Here is a 7,211-nt window from a genome sequence, read left to right as displayed (position 1 = left end):
CAGTCCTTCCTTCCTTCCTTCCTTCCTTCCTTCCTTCCTTCCTTCCTTCCTTCCTTCCTTCCTTCCTTCCTTCTTTCTATCTCATTCTGTCACCTAAACTGTAGTACAGTGGCACCATCACTGCTCACCTTGGCCTTGACCTCTTGGGCTCAGGTGATACTTTAGCATCATCCTCTCCAATAGCTGGGACAGCAGGCAGGCGCCCCCATGCCCCGCTAAAATTTTGATTTTTTTTTCTTGAGTAGGAGTCTTACTCTGTCACCTAGGCTGGAGGGCAGTGGCATGCTCCAGACCACTGCAGCCTTGACCTGCTGGATTCAGGCGATCCTTCTGCCTCAACTTTCCAAGTAGCTGGAACTATAGGCATGAACCACCATGCCCAGCTAATTTTTTTATTTATTGTAGAGATGAGTTCTCACCAAGTTACCCAGGCTGGTCTCAAACACGTGGGCTTGGGCAATCTTCTCACCTCGGCCTCACAATTATAGGTGTGCTGGAATTATAGGTGTGAGCCACTGAGCCTGGTCTAATTTTTGATTTTTTTGTAGAGATGAGGTCTCACTATGTTGCCTAGGCTACTTTGTGGTAATTTTGAAGTCAGGTAGTATAATGCCTCCAGATTTGTCCTTTTTGCTAAGAATTGCTTTGGCTATTTGGGGTCTTTAATGGTTCCACATACTTTTTAGGAATTTTTTTTTTAGTTCTATGAAGAGTATCATTGGTATTTTGATAGGGATTGATTGGAATTTGCAAATTGCTTAGGGTAATATTCTCATTTTAACAATATTAATTCTTCCAGTCCATGAACATGGAAAATATTTCCATTTCTTTTGTCCTTTCCTATTTCTTTCATCAGAATTTTCCAGTTTAAAAAAAATTATTTTTTTAATTTTTATTTTTTAAAGCTGTGGATTGGGTACATAAGAGATTTACATACAAGTGAAGTTTTTGGCCTCTGATTGGGCCTCATTTCACTTGGATTAGGATCAGGCACTCTTATTGATGTTATGTGCCTCCCCCCTCCCTCCTCTGGCAGTGTCCCACTACTACCAATCCCTTTTTTGTAGTATTATGATATGTGTTCAGGGTCCACTTATGAGTGAGTACATATGGTACTCAGTTCTTTGTTTCTGTAATAGATCACTGAATATGATAGACTCCAAATCCATTCAAGTTGCTGTGAAGTCCATAATTTTGTTCTTCTTTATGGCTGCATAATATTTCATTGTGCATATGTACCACATTTTTAAAAATCCAGTCAGTTTTGATGGGCAGCATGGTTGCTTCCATGTTTTTGCTATTGTAAATACTGCTTTAATAAGCCTGTGTGCACAAGTATCTTTTCTGTAGAATGATTTGAGTTCCTCTGGGTATATTCCCAGAAAAAGGATTGCTGGGTCATATGGAAAATCAATTTCTAGTTCTTTTAGAAATTACCACAGTTTTCCTTAGAGTTTGAACTAGTTTGTACTCCCACCAACAGTGTAGAAGTGTTCCCTTTTCTCCATATCCTAACCAGCATCTGTTTTTTTTTTTTTTAATTATAGCCATTCTTACTGGAATTAGGTGGTATCTTAATGTGGTTTTGATTTGCATTTCTCTGATGATTAGTGAGGCTGAACATTTTTTCATGTGTCTGTTGGCTGATCATATATCATCTTTTGAGAAGTGTCTATTCATATCATTTGCCCATTTTTTAAAGGGGATATTTGTTTTTTCTCCTTTTGGCACATTTGAGTTCCTTGTAGATCCTGAATGTTAGACCTTCGTCAAATACTCAGTAGGCAAATATTTTTTCCCATTCTGTGGGCTGTCTCCCCACTCTCATGATGGTTTCTTTTGCTTTGCAGAAGACTTTCAGTTTGATGAGGTCCCAACTGGTATATCTTATCTCTTATGGTATGGACATCAGGGATTTTGATCAGGAATTGATTGCCTGTTTCAATGTGCATAAGGGTGTTTGCTGTGTTTTTTTAAGATTCTTATAGTTTGAGGTTTTATATTTAGGTCCTTGATCCATTTGGAATTGATTTTTGTGTATGGAGTTTTCTAGTTTTTCTTGTATAAACCTCTCCCTTTGGTAAGGTTAATTATTAGGTATTTTATGTCTTTTGGAACTCTTGTAAATGGAATTGCTTTCTTGATATTATTTTTAGATTGCTTGCAATAGGCATACAGAAGTGCTACTGATTTTTGTATTTTTTTTTTTTTTGAGTCAAAGTCTCACTCTGTCACCCAGACTGGAGTGCAGTGGCACACTCATGGCCACCTCAGTTTCAACCCGCTGGCTCAGGCAATTCTTCTACCACAGTCTTTCAAGTAGTTGGAACTACAGGCACATGCCACCATGCCTGGCTAATTTTTAAATTTACTGTAGAGACTAAGCCTTGCCAAGTTGTCCAGGCTGGTCTTGAACCCCTGGGCTCAGGCAATCCTTCTGCCTGTGCCTCCCCAAATTCTGAGATTATAGGCATGAGCAAATGCGTCTGACTATATGTTGATTTTTTTTTTTTTTTTTTTTATCCTGCAACTTTACTGAATTCATCTGTCAGTTTTAAGAGTTTTTTGGGTTTTTTTTTTGCTGGAGTCTTTAGATTTCTCTATGTATAAGGGGGTGTCATAGGCAAACAAGATTAATTTGACTTCTTCCTTTCCAATTTAGATGCTTTCTATTTCTTTCTCTTGCTTAATTGCTCTGGCTATGACTTCTAGCATTATATTGAATAAAAGTTGTGAAATTTGGCATCCTTGTATTGTTCCAGATCACGAAGAGAGGATTTCAGCCTTTTTCCATTCAATCAATAGGATGTTAGCTGTGGGTTTATTACACATGGACTTTATCACTTTGAGGTATGTTCCTTCTACACTCATTTTGATGAGGGTTTTTAATATAAGGAAATGTTGAATTTTATATTTTTTCAGCATGATTTAAATAATCATATGGTTTTGGTTGCTGACTCTGTTAATGTGATATATATCGTGTTTATTGACTTGCATGTGTTGAATCATCCTTGGCATCTCTGGCATGAAACTTATTTGATCATGCTGTGGAATCTTTTTGATGTGCTGTTACATTTGGTTTGGTAGGATTTTGTTGAGGAATTTTGCATCAATGTTTATCAGTGATATTAGCTTGTAGTTCTTTTTTGGTTGTGTTCTTGTTTGGTTTTGGTAATATGGTAATGCTTCTCTCATACACTGTGTTCAGAAGTATTCCCTCCTCTTAAATGTTTTTGAAGAGTTGGAGGACTGGTAATAGGTCTTTTTAAATGTTTGGTAGAATTTAATAGTGAATTCATCAGGTCCTGGGAAACTTTAAATTATGGTTTCAATCTCATTATTTCTTACTTTGATGGGGTATACTATTTCTTCATGGTTCAATCTTGGTTGGTTGTAATGTATCCAGGAATTTATCCATTTCTTCTTGGTTTTCCAATTTGTTGACATATAGTTGCTCATAACAGTCTCTAAAGAGTCTTTGTGTTTCTGAGATTTCAGTTGTTATGTTTTCTTTATCATTTCTGATTTTATTTAATTGGTTCTTGTCTTTTTCGTTCTCATTTAGTATGGCTAAAGATTCATCAGTGTTATCTTCAAAAAACTAACTTTTCATTTCATTGATCTTTTGTACGTTTTTAGTCTCAGTTGGATTTATTTCTGCTCACATTTTTATTATTTGTCTCCTATTACTTTTGTGCTTGGTGTGTTCTTGTTTTTCTAGTTGCTTGAGATGCATAACTAGGTTTATATCTTCCTATTTTTTTGAATATACTGATAGGTGCATATTGGTATGAAGTTTCCTCTTACTACTGCTTTTTTTTTTTTTTTCAGTTGGAGTCTCACTCTGTCGCCCAGACTGCAGTGCAGTGGCCGCACCCGGCCACCGCAGCCTCCACCTGCTGGGCTCCGACCATCCTTCGGCTCAGCCTTCCAAGTAGCTGGAACTACAGGCGTGCGCTACCACGCCCATTAATTTTTTGATTTATTGTATAGATGAGGTCTCGCCAAGTTGCCCGCGGGCTCAGGCAATTCACTCACCTCGGCCTCCCAAAGCGCGGGATTACAGGCTGAGCCACCGAGCCCGGCCAACACTACTGCTTTTATAGTAACCCATTGATTTGGGTATGTTGTATTTTCATTTTCACTTGTTTAAATTTCCTTCTTAATTTCCTCATTAACTTATTGGAAATTCAGAAGCATATCATTTAATTTTCTTCTGTCTATCATGTGTGGTCAGATTTGCATTTTGGTCTGCTGCCTTTCCCAGGGTTCCTGGCTCCCTCCTCATATTTTCGAACAGGTGTGACCCCTAATAAAATGCTAGATACTTCAGTCTCATCTTGGCATCTGCTTTTGGAGAACATGTACTAACAAAATAATTTCCATCTGCACTCCAATAATCTCTAGCTTATTCCGACTTGTAAAATCCTTCTCTTTATCTAACTTCTCCCAACAACATTGGCTGATCTCAAACTCTTGGTCTCAAGCAATCTTCCTGCCTCAGTCTCCCAGTGGGCTGAGATTACAGGCATGAGACAGTGCCTCACCTATAGCTGTTTTATTTTTTTAAAAAACATTTTAATAATATTAACTACACCTGCTTTTTCCAATTTCTTTTTTGCTTTAAACAAAATTTTAGCTTATCTTTTCTCCTTCCTTTGTCCTTCCTCCCTCTTTTCCTCCCTCCCTTCCTTCTTTCCTTCCTTCACTTTTCCCTCTGCTCTCCATCCCTGCTTTTCTCTCTTTTTCCCTTTTTATTTTGAAATATTTCTTACACGAAATAACTTTATGAGTTTATGCTAAAAGGAAGTATTATCTGGATCTATATGATAAAAGTATAATGCTAAGGTATATGACATAAAAGGCAATAAAAAGAAGTTGTTAATAGAGACTGAAGAAAAAAAAGATCTAGGGTAATTTTGCAGCCGAGACAGTGAATTTTAAACTTAATTTTTCACTTTCACCTGAATGTTTTAAGAACACATGAGTAACAAAAACTCTTGCATATTCCTGGTAGTTTAAATAGGTGCAAGCACCTTCGAAATTAAATTAGCCTTATCTAGTATGGTCCATACAGTATGAATTCCCACCTATTCCTATCCTATTCCCACCTGTCCTATTCCTCATAATATACTCTGGGAATTTTCCTGCCTATGTGCCCGGGAGACATAGACACTAATATTTATGGCAAATACTGGAATAAACCACATATATATCAATAGGGAAGTAGTAAAATTTAAATATTATCATAACATGGAAGACTTGTGCAGTAAAAATGAATAACGACAGCCTCCCACATCGGGGTAGCTCTCCTACACATAATGTGCATCACAGAAGAATATATGCAGAATAAGTTTGCCAGACAGGAAGGTTAAAACAGGTAAAATTAACTAATATTTGGGTTGGGGATGTATGCACTTACTTTAAAGATCTTTAGAGAAATGCAAGAGAATAGCAAGCACAAGACTCAGGAGAGAGTCTCCTTCTGGGGGACAGGATTGGGCAGCAGCCTGTGGAGGCTTCTTAGGTTCTGTTTCTTATGCCCGTGCTGGGTGCCAAGGCAGTTACTTGATCATAGCTCCTTACATTGGCAATTTTCAAACTGCAGCTTGTGCCTCAACCCCAAATTTTTTAAAAATGAAAATAAAATACCAAAGTTCATTGCAAGAATCCATAGCAAGAACTACTCACATTGAAACAAAAGTCACAGCCAATTGTAATGAGCCACATGACACAGAGGACAAACATAGCCTTGACTAGAAACAGGTCACACGATGATCTTGGGCTCACTGCCATCCCTCTAGGTTTTTCTGGTATACATTGTTCAATCTCACATGCGAGATAATTCCACCTTGCACAATGTGCGTTTTTCCACAAACACAATTGAATTAAACTTTTACAGAATTGAAAAAGCACACTGTTGATCAAAATACATTAAACAGGAAAACACCTCAGTGATGGAGTAGAAAATATGAATGGAAAACCCAGTAGAGCTGCTTTAGAAAAATCTGTAGAAGCACATGTTAGCATTGTTGTTGAGAATCATAGTGGTTTCAAATCACTTCTATCACATCTCATTAAAAGACACAGGAGAAGAAGTGAAATTTATTATAGGATGTCCATTGAATAGCCTTATTCCCAGATGGGAATTAAACATCTCCACCTGCTGCATCAATGTTGTCACAATTCTAAGGTGTATAAACTGAGGTATGAGATTCACATTTTTCTAACTGGAAAGCAGTCTGATCAAGTAAGCATTTTTTTTGAGTAAGAAAATTGGTATATTTGGCATTCTTAAATTAAACTTGGAATGTCTTAGAAAAAAACAAAAATAGCTATTATTTTTAAGGTATTATTTTAATGTCACTGAAGTCTTGGAACTCTGATCTAACTATGTTCACAAATTTGTTGCAACTTATTGAAGAGGATATTATTCTTTTTTTTTTTTTTTGAGTCGGAGTCTCACTCTGTCGCCCAGACTGGAGTGCAGAGGCCGCTCCCGGCCACCGCAGCCTCTACCTGCTGGGCTCCAGCGATCCTTCCGCCTCAGCCTTCTGAGTAGCCGGAATTACAGGCATGCGCCATCACGCCCGGCTGATTTTTTGATTTATTGTAGAGATGAGGTCTCACCAAGTTGCCCAGGTGGGTCTCGAACCCACGGGCTCAGGCAATCCACTCACCTCAGCCTCCCAAAGCGCTGGGATTACAGACTGAGCCACCAAACCCGGCTTCTAGGGTATATTTGTTTGTTTGTTTGTTTGAGTCGGGTTCTCACTCTGTTGCCTAGACTAGAATACAGTGGCACAATCACAGCTCACTGCAGCTTCAACCTTCTGGACTAAGGTGATCCCCTAACTTCAGTCTCCTGGGTAGCTGGGACTATAGGCATGTACCACTACACCTAGCTAATTTTTAAAAATTTTTTTGTAGAGTCAAGATCTTGCTATGCTGTCCAGGTTTGTCTTGAACTCCTGGACTCAAGCAATCCTCCCACCTTGGCCTCCCAAAGTGTTGAGACTACAGGTGTGAGTCACTGCACCTGGCCATGTTTCCAGATTTTTGTTTGGAAAAATATGGCTATCTCATTGTATTTCCTGTCCCATGATCTCCTTCATCTTATTCTTCCCAGCACATTTGACTGACCTCTTACCCTCTTCTTTGTGGTTCCAAATGATGACCCTCCTTTAATGACCACTTCTTTTTTTTTTTTT

This window comes from Carlito syrichta, unplaced genomic scaffold (assembly GCF_000164805.1).
Source record: "Carlito syrichta isolate Samal-C Ts95f unplaced genomic scaffold, Tarsius_syrichta-2.0.1 Scaffold314889, whole genome shotgun sequence".
In the NCBI taxonomy this organism is placed as follows: Eukaryota; Metazoa; Chordata; class Mammalia; order Primates; family Tarsiidae; genus Carlito; species Carlito syrichta.
This window is presented reverse-complemented; position numbering follows the sequence as displayed.